Consider the following 16,571-nt stretch of genomic DNA (forward strand, 5'->3'; position numbering starts at 1 on the left):
TTGTGAAGCCTGCAGTGTGTCTGCAGATAAACAACTCATTGACACTTTTATACAAGTGAAATGGATTTCCAATTATTACTATCTTCCTCCTTCCCCCAATTTTCACAGGCATTTTGCTTAGAAATTATGGATGCATCATTGCTTACCAAACTAGATAGCCTTGCGTTTCTTCCTCCACCATTCAGAAAAAGTTTAATCAAAGTCATGCTGCTGAGTTGCTGCACCTGCCCTCCTACTGCTGTGCTTGTGCGAGAGGCCTTTTGAATGATAAAATGAGTTTTTTGTATAAAACAAGGGAATCATAATGAGGGTTTGGGCCAGAACAGTGGTAGTAGTTTATAGAAAAAGAATCAGATGTGAATGATACTGCCAGAGAATCTGTATTGATGTTAACATCTGTAGAAGTATCTTGGGACACTAGAGTAGCTCAGATGACTAAAGGGAAAAAATGTGACCATAAGTATCCAGTGTATATGGGTACAAACTAGAAAATCCAGTGGAATCTATAACATGGTGTATTACAAGCAGAAAATAGGTGCAAACTAATCCTGTGACCTGCTTATCTGCAGAAAGCTGGGACTTGATCCAGCAACTTTGATCCTCCAAGAAAAGAGGGAATGCAGCATCACGTACAGCTAATTTAGTGGCGTTCACCCAGAGTACAGCTCAAGTCCTAACGCGGGCCTGGCTACATGACCCCAGCTGCTGTGCACAGAGAGCCTCCCACCTTCCCAAAGCTGGATTCCTCTATTTGGCATCCAGGAGCCTTTTCGCAAGGTGGGATTTTTTACTTATCAGATTTTTTTTAAGAAGAAAAAAAGAGCCTTGCAATTCTGCTCCAAAGAGGGACCTACCTCTTTAGCACAGTAGTTCTCTGTTTCAGCAGACGTATTTGGAAATCTTTACAGCGCTCCACTGGAACCAGTGTAACTTCAGTGCTTTATTTCTCTGAGGCACAGCGAGTATGGAACATATTACCTTACTGGGGAAAATCTTGACTTGTATTATTGCTTTGGCACTTTCAGAGTGGTCTTCATGCACTGTATCCTGAAGTGCCTTACAGAGTAATAAATTACGTTACCCACAACCATTATGACCTCAGTAAGATCCACCTAGGGCCAAGAATAGCTACATGTTACTGTCAGTTAATTAGTGGTGGTGTTCATTAACTGAGGAAGTGAGAGCCAGGAAGCTATCCTTTACTCTTTGTGGCCGGTGTCATGGGATGGCATTGAAAGCCATCTAAAAGGTTGCTGGCAGCAAGCCGAAAGGAAGTTAAATATCTCCAGGAATTCATTCCTGTGGCCCATGAGACGGCCACAGGCACACACACAGTCACCTTGTAATGCACACCACACTCATGTTCAGGCCCAAGGTTGTGATTCTCACTTCTTAAAAACATGGCCTGGGCAGCTATGACCTTAAACCCTCATCCTGTGTAAATGTTGAGTGTGGCTACCCTATCTGGTGAGGGTTGCTTTGCAGTCCTGCAGCCTGATAGCCTCTAAGTTCAGACAAAGGCATAGGCAGGGCTTGTTCCTGGGGCATACAGAGATTGGTATGTGCAAGCACACTCAGTGGATTACCATACTACTGGGCAAACCGAGTTAGGCTGTTAGCTGCCTTTCTGCAAGCTATCCAGAAGCCTTTTCGGAAGTAGAAATCATATAGTGCATACTCTCATATGGAGTGAAAAAGGCATCTATGTCTGTGCAGCCTGATACTGCTAGTGCCTGGCCTTCATTCTTATAAGCCTAAATGATGAACTGTGATGCAAGCTGATGGAGAGCTGCCCCTCTGGACAGAAATGTTGCAGTTCGTGCGGTCAGCAGCACACAAAGGGAGTGCCGCTGTTCACTTACATTCACTTACTTCTTCCCAACTTTTGGCACCTGACAGCCTATGAGACTCTTTGGTACACTCCTTCTTCCATTCAGAGTTCAACCACATTTCTTATCCCCTTTTACTCTGCCAGCAACCTTTGTTACTCTCCCGCAGACAACATCATTCCCATTTTGTTTTTAGAGCATTTAATTTTTAAGTATGAAAAATGTCTTCATGCTTTTTCCTCTCTTCCTCCACTCTGCTCCACACTGCATATTCTGGAAGTCACCTTCAGACCACTCTTCAGTGTTACCTCTATTGCACAGGGCTGGGATCATGTTACAGCTTTCCTCTTCTCACTAAAGATGTGTGTTCTGATTTGAACTTCTCCAAAGTTCAGGGATGTTTGGAATCTGAGCTTTTGGCTTAGACCCCTCTCAGTGCCTCGTATCACAGTCTAGGAATTGATAGAAGTTGTTTGTGGCCTGGAAAGCCAGGCCTGCAGGATGGAAGTGACAAAGAATAAAAGAAAAATCATAGTACTTCAAACAAATTAAAACTGACCCTGCAATTAATTGTGTGGGCTTTGGGACGTCTTTGTTTTCACCCAAGCCACAGCTTATGTGGTGCTCACCTGCTTTCTGGAAATCTCAACAAACAAATTCACTCCCGGAACCAAGCCTGACATAGTTACAAATGCTGTCATATTCTTTCACTTTCACTGCAAGGGACCAGCCTAGGAGAAGGTGGTGGAAAATACAGAGATATAGAGGTATATAGAGATCATTTGGCACTCAGCTGCTTTTCCTTCCTAACGGATCTGAAAAGGGCAGAACAAACATTTTTGTTTCACCAGTGTAGGGTTGGACAGCTCAACTTTGCCTGAAGGTCAGGATTCAACATGCACATGGGAGGAAGATGAGACTTGTTCCAAAAGCATTTATCAAAACACAGACTGCATTCCACTTGAGGTAGCATGGCATCAGATTGCTCGAGGTTACATATGATGCTGTTAGATGTCTAGTGTGAAGCCATCAAAGGCTGCATTTTGCTCAGGGACCCCCCTGGCTCCCCCACAGCCCACCAATCTGGGAGGTATTCCCACAACGGCAGCCAGGTGTCTGTCAGGAATGAATTGCTGTGCAAGCTTCACTGAGCCCTTCCGTTGTCAAAACAAGAATAGCTGTAATTTTCTCTCTGTTTACAGGAAACAAAAGCTTCCTTCCTGTCCTTTTCCTTGTGGCAGAAAATAGACCAGCTGAGAGACTGCCCAGAGATGGCAGAGAGTACCAGCGGCTGCCTCATCCCCTTTCCTAGAGAGCTGTTACAGCAGCAGGCTATTTTTAACCTATTTTGTTGCACACTGGCAGTTGCATCCCCTGTTACTTTCTTCCTTCTCTGAGTCTCTGTGTCTCTTTGCAGCTCCTTCCTGCTTCTGTGAGATGTGTGAACTATATATGGCCTGGGAAATCTGTGGCAGTATTTTTAAACCATCCAAGCGTCCAGTTTGCACACTGCTGTGACGCAGATTAGCTAACTTTGCAAGTTTCTCATGGGAATCCAGGGTGCCCAGCAGCAGTTTGTAATGCCTGGGTGTTTATTTTTTGCCTTCGACAATGCAACCCTTGGGGTCTTGGACTGATATCTTGAGACTTGGGAAGCAGCAGACCTTGTGTGTGCACAGGGGACAGTTTAAGCCAGGCTGTCATCATGGTGCTGCTTTCTGAGTGTAAGCAGCAGGTCTGCAAAAAGCTGCGACTTTTCCAGATGGCCAAATGTGGCCAGCTATCATGGCAGGCTGTGTATACGAAGGACCTCCCTAAGCACTTGGCACGTGTCATCTGCCCTCCTGCAAAGTCTGTGTCTTGGCTGAAAGTCTGTGTTCATACCCTCTGTGGAAACAACATCACTTCATAATTTTAGCAAGAGATTGGAAGATAGCACTGGAACTTCGTTTAGTCACTTGGGACTCGCTTAGTAACCTCCATGCCATTCTCTGAATGGGGCAATGAGTCTTATGCAGGGTGCACAGCTCCTAAAAGACAGGCAGCACATGTAAGCTCTAAGCATCAAGCTGTGTTGGGTATTTTTAGCTAATGAAGAGTACACACAAAAGAGATAGTCTGTGCCTTGTGCAGTTCTCTATCTAGACAAAAACATTGGGTGGTTGGGAAGAAAAACAAAGGTAATGTCCAAGTCACTGCGAAGACTGGGAGGCAAAGGTAATCTTGCTGAGTCCTGCCTGCATCATGCTACTCACACATTGCCTCTCCAGAAATAAGGCTAATAAAAAAAAGGAGAAAACAGAGGAAGGTAACAAGCCCTAAGAATAAACCAAGGACATAAAAACCAGATGGAAGGTGAGGGAGAAGAGGTTTATAGTAATGAAAACCTGGTCAATATATATTTGGTGTAGAAAACACTAATAAAGGGAGAGATATGTGGGTGCAGATCCTTTGACTAGCTCCACTTGCACAACAGACCTTTCTTGTTCCCTGACTAAAAAAAGTGCTTCCAAGGACACAAAGATTCCTCATGAATTTTCTTCTTGTTGCCACCTTTTAATTTCTGGTTTATATTCAATACACAGAAAGGAGAATGCTGTTTTGAGACTCTGCTGGAAACATCCTGACCAAAAACATTCTTCAAACATTTTCACTGTGAGAAAGCACAGGAGCCACTTGTATTGTCTACAGCATAAAAATCCATTTCTCTCTCTCTTTTTTTTTTTTTTTGCTAAAGTTCTTTCAGAAGATAAAGAGGATGTATTAGTCACTCACAACCTTGTAGATTGAAAAAATTCTCTTAATGAGATATTCTTCTGTGAAGAAATAATGCCGTCTCTTTTTTTAAAAAAATTTATGATGTATATGGACTGAAGTTAAATAGCAAATATCTTAAGTTCTTGTGCATGAATTTAGTACTGTAGAACAGTAAACTTGCCTGCAGCATGTATTTGCAAATACAAGTATGTTCAGCTATAAATATGTACGTATATCTACTGTTGTCTTTTATGCTGTATTTCCTCAGTGAGAATCATAACTATAGTAGTGAGGAAACAATTCTAAGTTTAATCTAAACATTTTGGATGCAGTCAATTCTCATAGATTTCAGTGGCCTTTGGACAAGGCCCTTCTAAAAGCTAATTTTTTTTTGAGATGTTTGATTCTAGCTTCATGAAAGTAACTGTAATTTGTGAAGACTATCCTTTCGAGCTTTAAGGATTTGCACATTTTAAGGAATGCTAATCAGTATTTATACAGTAATAATTTGACCTCTGCACTGCTCTATTCAATTTATTTTAATTACTAATAGACCACAATATTTCAGCCTGCCAAAAAGTGAAGGATCACAGATATTAACAGAAAACATCTAGTTTTGGTGCAATGACACTAGGCAGTATTATGGTAAAGGCTGATTTCTCAGGGCCAATTGGACCAGTGTAGGAAAGGCTCTGTGTACAGGAAACTGTTTTTCATGGTTGATTAACTCCTTGGATTTATAAACATTTAGGAAAAACAACACTGAGGATACAAGTTTAACAGGATTAAACAGGATTAAATGAGACATTTATTATCAGTGAGGACACCTGATGCCAATAGGTGAGAAAAAAGGAGAGAAGTAAATCCTCATGATTCTATTAGTGACAACCCCCAGCCCCCAAGATGTCTTAGCTGCGTTATGATGTTAGTAAGGAGGCACTCTGATGTTAGTAAAGAGAATTCAGGACAAACCTCTGTCAAAGGTAGAATATTAGATTAGATAAACTAAGGGCTTAATCTGGTTTGGAAAGTATTGTTTTCCAAGTACATGTTTGCTCATGAAAACTGAGGTTTTTCTTAGCAGGGTACTGATTGGGGGATTTTCATTTCAAAATCTGGCTCTACTTGTCTCCTTTCTATCAGAGAAGGCCTTAGTTTAAGCACATACATTATTCTGGGTTCAGAATGGCTTTATCATTCCAGAGATACTTTCCCAAGTGTTCCCATGTCATGGAGTGGTCACTGGATTTTTAATTCTGTGGATGCCAATTAGAAAACAAGGCATAAGAGGAAGTTCATTTCTAGGCAGGGAAGGCACATCGTGGGTGGCCTTAGATGCCACAAAGCCTCAGACTTCAGCCACCTGAGAAGTTAAATAATGAACCCTGACTGGGGAAGCTTGTGGGCATTACATCATTTATACATAAAAACAGGAAAAATAGATTTATTGGGCACACGGGTGGCTATGACATTACCAGCAGCCAATCTAGAAGTTTTAGCTATATCCAGCAGTCTAATGCGCCTTAATACCATTCTTTGTAGATGGATATCCCACAAACCTACCTCTTTCCTTTGGATTTCTATTCTTTAGTTGTGCTACAGATTGACTGTGACATATTAAGTGAGTTCTGTGCAGCTGCAGCTGTAGGGAGATTGCTTTGCATTGTAGACATATGATGTGGTCTCAGTGTTTTTCAAAACAAACGTAGTTCTAGGGAGATGAACTGCTGCTGCAATTTTAATGGGGATTGAGAACAGACTAAAGGGGCTTCTGGAGATCTGGTGTGCTTGAAGCATTTTGTTATGGTGATACTGGCTGCTTAGAAGTGGCTCTAAGACTATTCTGTTCCCTAAATTAATCTAAAGAGTTTCTAACAGTCTGAAAAATAATTATCTGAAAAAAAAATTTCCCTAGTACAATTTGAGAACAGACACTGAGCAGCAACAGAACTGCAGCTAGTGGTGGTAGAGGGCATTGCTCCTGTGCTCCTCAGAAATGATGAAGGGAGAGCCCTAGGACTGACTGAAATGAAGGAGGGAGGATCGTGTGAGTTTGCAAGGACAGGGTAGCAAGGCTAATCAGCCATAGGAATAGCTGCTGGCAAAAACAAAAGGCATGCAGGAGGCAATAGGATTCTTAGGTGTTAATTCTGGGAGTCCAGGCCTCCGCATAAGCAGAATACAGCTATAAATTGCTTTTGAATGTAATCCATCTCTTGCTTTAGGCTCTGTGCAACTGCTCATTCACCCCAATAACTCACCCCTCACACTTCACCTAAGGGAGCGTGTTGGACCAGGACCAGCTCATATTCTCTGGAAAAGCACCCACTGAACACTGACCCTAGACAGCCTTGCTGAAAGCATCTCTGAGCTTTCTTTAATTAAAACTCTGATTTGGGCTCAAGCAAGAGAAAACAAATATTGTCCAGTTCCAGCGTTCAGATTCCTCTGCATTCTCAATGTAAACCAGATGTCACAGCTGGTTCATAAAACTGCTCTGAATGTGGCAACCACGACCTCCTACTACTCGCCACAGAAGGGCAGTGGTCGGGGCTGAACCTGGTAGCTGTCTTTATGCATCTCATTTTCATATTTAGTCTCAGAATGTTTCCTGGTCTTTGATATTCTAACTTCTCTCTCTCTCTTTTTTTTTTTCCTCCTCTCTCTTCCCTCACAGCTTCAGAAAAGACTTGGCACACAGTACATGTGGAAAAGAGAAGGGGAAGAAAAAAGCAAGAAAAAAGGAAAGAAAAAAAGCATATGTCCCTTTGATTGTTTCTAAGGCAACAGGTACGAGATCCAGAGCACTGGCATTTTCCCAACTGCATGCACATGGTGTCAGGGCTTGCTCAGTGCCCCACAGGGACGGGTGGGAGGCTCTCTGTCATCATGGACGCTGGGGAAATGGTGTGAAATAAATAAGCCTCACTTGTGCTCCCATGTCAGCCCATTGTATGGGGCTCCCACTCTGGATGCTGAGTCCCCTGCTTCGCTTGCCAGGTGGCTGGAGGAAGACTAGTAGGCAGGCAGATGTCAAAGGTGGTCTCAGAGGTGAATCTAAAGGCTAAGGCACCTTCAAAACATCAGCACTGTAGATAAATGACTTCCTCCTCTCAGGGCTACAGCTGGGTCATGCAGGAAGGGGGGCAGGATTATCACTTCAGAAAAGAGAAGATGTATTTGGCAGTTACGAATTTTACTGAAGTAGTTGAAAGAAAAAGCTTTTCCTTCAGTCACTGAACTTCCTGCACCAGCTTGCGTCCTTCCTAAGCAATTGTTATGGGGGGACCCATGATGTAGGGATTACAGGCCAGTAGCAGGACAGGAGTACACTCAGAATGAAATGAGGTGAAGAGGTGCAATGCTGAAGCAAGCTGGCCAGTTTAGACACCTCTGAAAGCTGTCCTGGCTACACTGCCTTGTGAGTGCAACGATGGACATGGGCCTAAAGCAGAAAGAAGTTGTGAGGGGTCTGGATGGGCAAGGTGAATCTTGTCCCTGCACCACCAGGTGGGCAACATGGACTTAAGAGTTACCATTATTATGCGCACACTGTCAGAGTAGCTGTCAAATAACGCTCCACCAGCTTTTTGACCAGATTAGGGCTGGGGAACATTTTCATACAGACAGGTAGCTTTGAGTTAGGCTACTGGAGTCAACATACAGGAACATGGCAATGGAAGGTGGAAGTTGTGTTCAAAATGTCATAGAAGCATCTGAGATTTTTGTTCATCTCTTTCCTGTTCCCAATGCAGTATGCTATTACAAGATCAGATTTACCAGAGGCAGGCTACAAGGGCTTAGCCCCTTCCCTGCCTTTCCTTACACTTACTGGTAGGGAGGTGTGCTCTTGTGCCGTATGATATGACTGCACTGTTGTGGCTGTGTAGTTGATCCCCTAGTACCCCTTTAGACTGAGGCGACATGGTCTATCTCAATAATTCTGATCCTGAGCTCCAATCCTGGCTTTACCTGGATGTTTTTGAAGACCACGGTTAAGTTATTTGGAAAGGATCAATTGAACTGATCTGGCCCCGTTTTGGGGTGCCCATCTCTCAAACATATTGAGCATCCAAATTCCCATTGTCTTCAAAACTAACAAGACTTGGAGAAAGAGCTAGAGAATTTATTTCTGAAGTCTTCTGAAATACTGAACAGCTGACCTGTCTTAGTGGCTGTTTTGGAAAAAGCGCAGTCAGGATTCTGAATACTTTTTAACAATAAATTTAACTTTATCTGACTTCACTTGAGATCAGCAGAACCACTGGTGCCTGAAGAAAAAATAAGTTGTTTGTAGGAGGCACAGGAATACTATGCCCAGTAATTGCAATTACTGGGTCATCTATGACAATAGAAGTGATGCAGGCCAGTTCCACATACCAGAGTTCATTAAGTGGCAGCCTCTCTGCTTTCAGAAGCTACAGTTGGAGTTTCTGTGTAGGCAGGTATGTTGCAAACCTAGAACGAGTGTTATGGAAATCCACCAGAACGCTGTCACAAAGCCTGACGATATTTCTTTCCTAGATCATGATGGCTAAATTTAAACATGAGGCTAATAAATTACCAAGATCTTTCTTAGTCTGGTTTAGACTTCCATATGTAATAGTGACTTTTACAGACAGACTGGCTTAGGTATTGGTACTGAATAGCTGGCTGTAAATTCTCTGGGATTATATCTGTATGTATATGTGTGGGTATGGCAGTGTGTCTGGGAGGTATGATGCATGCGTGTGAATGTATGCTTGTTGCAAGGAATGTTTAATGAAAGTAGTGGCAATAATGGCAAGAAACAGAAATAACCTCTATGTGATGAATAAAGGGATCCACCCACATAGCTGCACATATACTATTCTAATAATTGCCTATCATGTACATAGTATGCAGACAAGTGACAAAAACATCAGCATTTCTTATTACATATACTTAACATGCATTGATATGTGTAGGATGGTTAATTCTTGAAGCAGTAAAATTTTGCTTGTTTTAGAAAAGTTTACCTGTCTTAGAAAAGTAATGCCTTCTATTTCTAATTTAACACTAACAAGAAGTACTTAATATTACATTTTGAAATTGTTTTAGGCCAAGTTACTTGGATTTACAAATTAGAAACAGGCATATGACAGGACTTTATTCAAGCTCAAGATATGGTTTAGGAAGTTTCTTGAGAAAGATCATAGACTCATAAGAACATCCTATTACTTACAGAGATCTAAAACTTCTGTTCTTTGGTGCAATAACATAACATGTTATGAGTCTGGTTTTATACATTTCAAAGATAATGTTGATCTGTTGCACCTCACCTTTATTTATATACAAGCCTTTTCTTTGGTGCATCCTTTATTTTCTAGCTGTATTTGAAAGAAGTGTGACCGAAAATTAAATTGAAAACTTTATAGGAAACTTCTGCTCATCAGAAGTAAAAAAGTCTTAGCTTTTATTTTACTATACAGACCATGATTACCTTCACAAAACAGTTTACCTTCCAGCACTGAGCTTTATTATGTTCAAACTCTGTCTCTCTGTTTTTCACTTTCTGTCATGGGATTGTTGTAGGATTTCCCATTTTCTACAAACTCTGCATCTTTGCAGATGTGAATGAAACTTTGCCTATGCAAAAAAACAAGATGTTTTTTTCTTTGCAAGATACATAAAAGTGGTTCTGGGACAAACATGATGAGCAGTTACAGTATCATTACACTGGGGAAATGTGATGTTTTACATGTAAAGAGATAGCTAGAAATACACTTTCTGCCCTAAATAATATTCACAAAAGACGCTTGGAGAACTCCTGTGCTACAGCTCACTCATGGATCAGGCAAACTGACGCCAGTTCTGCATCATCCCATTCTTGAGAGACTCCAGCATGGTTTGAGCAGCACGGCGTTTATATTGTGCCCTGGCAGGAGAGGAGTTAATAACTGAATATACAACACCAAACTGAGGAAAATTTTGAAGTATATCCCAGCTTAAACACTTGAATAATCACATTACAAGTGAAATGTCCATATGAAACCACTTTATGGTGTTTGACTCATAACCTTTGGTGTTTGGCCAAATGCATAAATTAAGAATAAATTATTTTGACTCTCCTAAGGGCACCAGGTCTTTTCTCTCAGAGGAAAGATCATTTATCACATATCCTTTGATTGCCAAACAGGCCTCTACTTAGACGTGCTAAATTAAACCTTGTCTTCTTTTTCACAGACCAGATGATACAGGAGGGCTCCCTATGAATCCACTGTACAAGCAACATTGTATTTAGGTCATTGCCTTTACAATGATTGTAATAGAAAAAGACTGTTCTGCAATGTCTGCAGAGAGCAACTGCTTTCTAAGACAATTGCTTGTGTAAAATCCCACCCAGTTAGAGCTTTTTCCCTCTCAGAGGCTGTTGGAGAAGAGAGTCTTTCTGCTGTTTTTTTCTATACCAAGTAGAAGTGTCTCAGGTCTAAGAGTGAAGGTGCCTCACAACTCCCCAGGAAGGGATTTTGTCATCTCTGCTACCATGGGAGATAGTTGTGGGGCTAATTCTGAGGACCTTTTTGCGCACCATAGCATGATTTCCAGGATCAATAATGCGTTGTGGGACTGTGGAGACCCTATGGCAAGCATGGGGTTAGCTCCCTAGGGATGCTCCAGTCAAGGCTGGGAACCCTGGGTTAACATACCCAGAGGGCAAGCCTTTTTTTTTTTTCCATGGTGAAGATCAGGCCTTAGAGGCACAGCACAGAATATCACCCAGGAGGATCTAGCCCAAGAACATCATTCCCCTGAGAACTGAATGGCCTTTTGAGCAAGACAAGTGCCTTTGGCAAGAAACTCTCTGGCAAGTACATGAACAAGCAGTCGGCTCCCACACTGGTGATGGGACTTTCGCTAACAAGTGACAGCCCCCTTCTTCCTGCCCCCTTCCACCTCCTGCCCTTTAATGGAGCTGAGCTTTAGGTTTCCTTCTAATAACAGTCAACTTTAAACTGCTTTAAGAATGAAAATAAGTTTCACATCTTGAAAGATACTTGGTTACCTGAAGCTGAGAGAACAGAGACTTGTAACCATGGTAAATGGAGAAGCAGTATTAGCTTTTCATCCTTCCCTGCCCTTGTGCCTCCACCTGAGCTAGAAGGGGCATTTCTGAGAATGAAAGCCTGCTTCTGTTACCATTCTCTGTCAGCTGAGCTTTCTCTTAAGAGACAGGAGGAAGGCAAAACAACTTCAGCTACTCTTGTACTTGTTATGGGGATTTTGAGAAAATCGAATGGCTGTTGCTTTACTCTATAAACTGCATTCCCTTGCCAGCCTATAAATTAACAGTATTATTTTACCTCTCCTTTCAACATTGATTGTACTCCTTGCCCACTGAAATGAAGATGGAAAAATAGGGGGAGGCACAGACACCATTTTCCAAGGCCCGTTCTCATGTTCTCAGGACTTCGTGCCTGATAGCTTTCTAGACAGCGAGGCATTAAAATGCTGAGCTTTCAAGCTGGTAAGCTACAAAAATAATCTGCTGGTCCCCTCAGCACTGAAAGAGTCTGTCCAGCTGGACTGTTTCTACATATCATGTCAGGCAGAGAAAGATGTCCACCAATTGTCACCTCCTCCTTTGGCTTCTGAGGCGACTCTGCATAATTCACTGAGCGTGCACAGATGTAGCTGGCACGCTCAGCAGTGCAAACATCAAGGAGGAAACCAATCACTACCAGAGAAAACAGAGTATACTGAGAGCAAAGCTTAGCGCCCTCCCACATATATGTTTACACACACGCATATACACTCACAGTGTGAAATATAAGAAAGAAAGGAGAAATGGGAAAGCAATGAAGCATAGCGGGTGTCCAGGGAGAAGGGGTTTGACTGTTGTGGCTTCTTTTCAACTGCAAGGATTTAATGCAACATTAATCTTTGGTACTCTTGACATCTCTGATCGCAGTGTTCTAATTTCATGTGAGTCGGCGTTTCCAGCACAAACATCTATTTTCTGTGAGAGAACTGATTCCACGGGAAAAAAGACCCTACGTGTCATCTGGAAACTGATTTTTATTCTCCATTTAAATAGAAAAGAAAACTTCTTCCACTCTTGAAGGAGAAGAATGCAAAAAATCTCAGGGATCACTGAAATTACTTTTAGATTACTTTTAATTCACTTGATTTCTGACTTTTTAGAGGAAACACAGAAGCAACCAACCGAAGTATATTCAAAAAGAGACATTATTTGAAAACAGTGACAAGTTTTCAAATGGATTATCAGCCAAATGCCTGAGAATCAAATCATTGGCTATTGATATCAATGGCAAAGCACTTATTTGGCTTAACTGGGAACAAGCTAGATCTCTATGTATGGCTACAACCTGACACCTGGTGCTGTGATTATATCACATTCTCCAAGTTACCCAGGACTGAATTGAGCCAATGCTTAACAAAACCCACCAGCGAACCCAGAGGCTCACACCTTGCCACGTAGCCTTTCTCTGCTAGCAGTAAGCTTGTGCTTTAAGGGCAGCGTGTTGAAGCAAGGTCTAAGTGCTTCTGCTTTGGAAGAGAAACTGAACACCAACACCTCTGTACTTCGAAACACCCAGTGAATGATAGCCACTGATCCAAAGTGTGAATAAAAGAATACCTCTGTCTTTTAATTGTTTTCCAGGGCAGTATCATAGTCCTCTAAGTTTGTCATTGCCATTTAAATAACAAGAGCAGTGTGTGACAGTGGGTCTAATTTAAGACTGGACAGTAAGTGTGTATGCTGAACTGTCAGAGTAAATGAGGGAGAATTGACTACTATGATTAGCTAAAAAGCTTATATCTAACTATTTACCAGAAAACATAACTGTAAGGCACTTGGCTGGGTGTCCATCTAGCTATGATTCTGGTCAGAGAGCTCATGGAAGTGTTTGCTGGAGGTAAGGAATGAAGTCTGTATCTCAGTGGGTGTGCTGCTCTTCTACCTTGTTGTGTCTGACATTGCTCTGTGCATTTAGACAACAGTAATTTTCTGCTGCATGTGAGAACTGATGAGCAAAGTGACACATCCTATAATCTCTGAAACACAACCAGTAGCTGTTTGCAAAATCACAATTAAAGGAGCAAATTATTGGGACTATTACGTGTTAATAATAAGGTACTTAAACTTGCCTAAGCTCTAACCTCCTTCTTCGATCCAGAATTTTGGAAATGAAAAAGATATCTCTCAAACGTAATTGCCATGCATGGTTGACAGTGGGAGTCCAAATGCTGGAAAACGTGCCATAAGCATGCTAAATGGCAGCTCTGTATATGGTAAAATTGTTTATCATTAAACAGAGTCATGGAAAAATGCCCAAATACTGATTTATTATCCAAAAAACTATATTTATTACGATGTATTTACCGTGCAATCTAATGTCATTTTAGCATGGCTCTGTGAATAGGATTTAAAGCCACATGGAAAATAAGTTCAAACAGAAAAAAAATAGTGACTTTAGAGAATAAACTGGGAGTGCAAAATCATTATTCCTCCCTTCAAGCTGTGGTTTCTCATGGCCTGTTGGAGCTAACTAGTAACCTGAAACCTGAAGAAAATAATATGCATACTTGAAACGTGTATCTGAACACTTGGGGTAAGCTGTCCCCTGTGCCAACTTCTCTTTCACATATGCTGTATGAGAAGTGATTGCCTTTGTGATTTTTATCCTAGCTGAAACAAACACACATGTTGTTCTTATTTGTATGAATGGCTAATCCATTTTAATATGCTGTTTTGACACATGTACATGACTTTTGCAAGTTAATAGAGGTAACTCACATCTGTCATGCCTTCCCTTTGGTACTTTTTCCTCTGTACTGGCAGGGAAGTATGTGCTTGTGCCAACGCTAATGACATGGAATTTTTTGAGGCCTGATATTTATCAGCTTGGTACAGTACCAGTTATCCTAACTTGCATCACTTCTGGAATGACCCTTTACAAAATTACCAGTGTATGAAATTCCTTCAGGCATTTTGTCTCACTTCCTCAGCTTGCCCCCAAAATGCCTTTTACTGGAATTTCCTGCATGGGGGTTAGGATGAAGACAACCTTTCGGTACAAGGAGTACCAGTAGTCAGGGAGATTTGTGCAACTGTGTTGTGGTAACTTCTCACTATTTTTTCTTGCCACAAGTCAAGAGTGAATCAGGCATAAAACAGCGTCTGGAAACATTTCTTTCCTGTTTTATTTGCACACCTCTAAGCCATTTCTCTGGATATTAGCTGTTTTGTCAGAGAATAAATAGATAGCCTAGCAAATCTCCCATGAGTTGGTCTATTAGTCATCCGGAAGAACCAAAGGAAAGTATGCACTTGGCCCAGCCTTTCACACCCAATTTTGGTGTCATTGCCAGGTGATTCTGAGCAGGACCCTAAAGTGGGAGCTGTGAATCATCATTTGGAGGAGCATCTCTTACTCCATCAACTTCATTGGGAGTCTAAGGAGATTTGCCTTGTACCTTGGGCAAGATGTCTATTTCCTTTTTAAAGAAGTTAAGATTTGTATTAAATTTAAACCCATACCCTCAAAATTCTAATCAAGATCTTCTAGGAGGATATTCTTGTCCTGCAAGAGATTGGGGGAAAACATCAAAATGTAGTAATCAAACTATAAGCTTTGGGAAAAGAAAACAAAAACAAATAAAAAAACCTTTACTCCTAATAGAAACTGAGTATTTTCCTGAGCACTGATTGTTTCCATCTGCACTATACCCTATCTATCCCATGTGATCATAACTGATTAGCAGGGATGAGGAGAACAATTTTACAGAAATATTTTGCTGAACTCATGCAATAAGTATGGTTCACAATTACTTTGTACGTAAAAGCCAGGTCCTCCTACACTATTTGTATGAAAAGTTATCTAAATAGGGGCTGTGTATAATGTATCTGCCAAGGTGCTGGCCACATGAATATCTTGTGACATAGATTTGGCAACAGTGGTATTAGCCTTGTTATCTTTGCCAAATTCCAGAATGGGTAACTAAAAAGTTGGACAACTTAGTTTTCTCTCTCAGTTTCAGCAGGAGATACCAAGTGTGATGCTGCTGCTTTATCCTTTAGGTAGTCATTCTCATCTATACAAAGTGCATATAAAATACCACCCTCCTGACATCACATTTACTCAATCTCTTTTGAAGTAGAAATGTCTAAGCATTGTGCAGAGCAATCACACCACCACGTGCATCTTCTAACTCTTTCTTAGTGCTGCTTAATAGCTGCTTCCTCCAGTCAAGCGAAGGAAAAGATCCTGTGCCCACAGCCGGCTTGCTTATGGAAGACTTTCTAGTGACTTCAGCAAATTGTCTGCTTGCAAAGTTGCTGAAAGGGTGTGAGGGAAGCAGAAAGTTTGTCCCAGGTCCTTAAGTCTGAGAGGTCATTTAGACTGTACTGAAACTCACTACAAAGAATACAGGCTACTAGGTAAAGGTGTCCATTTCAGTTTTTCGTGGTACTCTTGGAAATGGTATGGCATCCTTTCTTCTTGTGGAAGGTTTGCAGGGTTAGTCCTACAGTGAAGAGCAAAGATCCAAAAGAGCTAAGTAGCTGTCACTGCCAATTAAGAGACTGTTATTGCCATGGTAGGTGACACTAGGTGTCTCCAGGGGAGTTACAGGATCATTTAGGCAAAGGATCTCTCCCAAAAGTACACCCTACTTGTGCCTTTGTGTAGGCAAGGACTCCATGCCAAAAGTATATGCTACATGGCACTGTTAGTTCTTTTAAGAGAGCTTCTGGATAAAAGAAGTTGGGTATGAGCAAGGGAGTCTCTGCATTGGTCTCTGGTTAGAATCAGTACTGGAGACAACGCTGGTCTCTGAGAACGGGCATTGGCATTGCGTTCGGATTCCTAGGCGATGGAAATGACTTTTTCTCCCAGGGCTACCAATCCCATTAACTGGAGACATGAGACCACTCCCCCTTTGCTAGAAATTTGACTCAATATCAGACTCATTACTCAAGTTTCCTTTATTTTGGCAGTA

General features: G+C 41.6%; 1 long non-coding RNA gene across 4 annotated transcripts in view; it reads left to right on the top strand.

Moving 5' to 3' along the window:
• The window catches only part of LOC112986015 (uncharacterized), a 52,757-nt gene that overhangs the window by 16,939 nt on the left and 19,247 nt on the right, over positions 1–16,571 (top strand). Inside the window, exons 4-6 of one of the 4 annotated variants that reach the window (XR_010388359.1) lie at positions 570–777; positions 7,264–7,376; positions 10,791–13,683. This is a non-coding gene — a long non-coding RNA (uncharacterized LOC112986015). Of the gene's footprint in view, positions 1–569; positions 778–7,263; positions 7,377–10,790; positions 13,684–16,571 lie in introns of those variants that run through there. The other 3 variants (XR_003259894.2, XR_010388358.1, XR_010388357.1) reach the window with 3 other exon arrangements.

The sequence above is a fragment of the Dromaius novaehollandiae genome, chromosome 3 (assembly GCF_036370855.1).
Source record: "Dromaius novaehollandiae isolate bDroNov1 chromosome 3, bDroNov1.hap1, whole genome shotgun sequence".
NCBI classification, from domain to species: Eukaryota; Metazoa; Chordata; class Aves; order Casuariiformes; family Dromaiidae; genus Dromaius; species Dromaius novaehollandiae.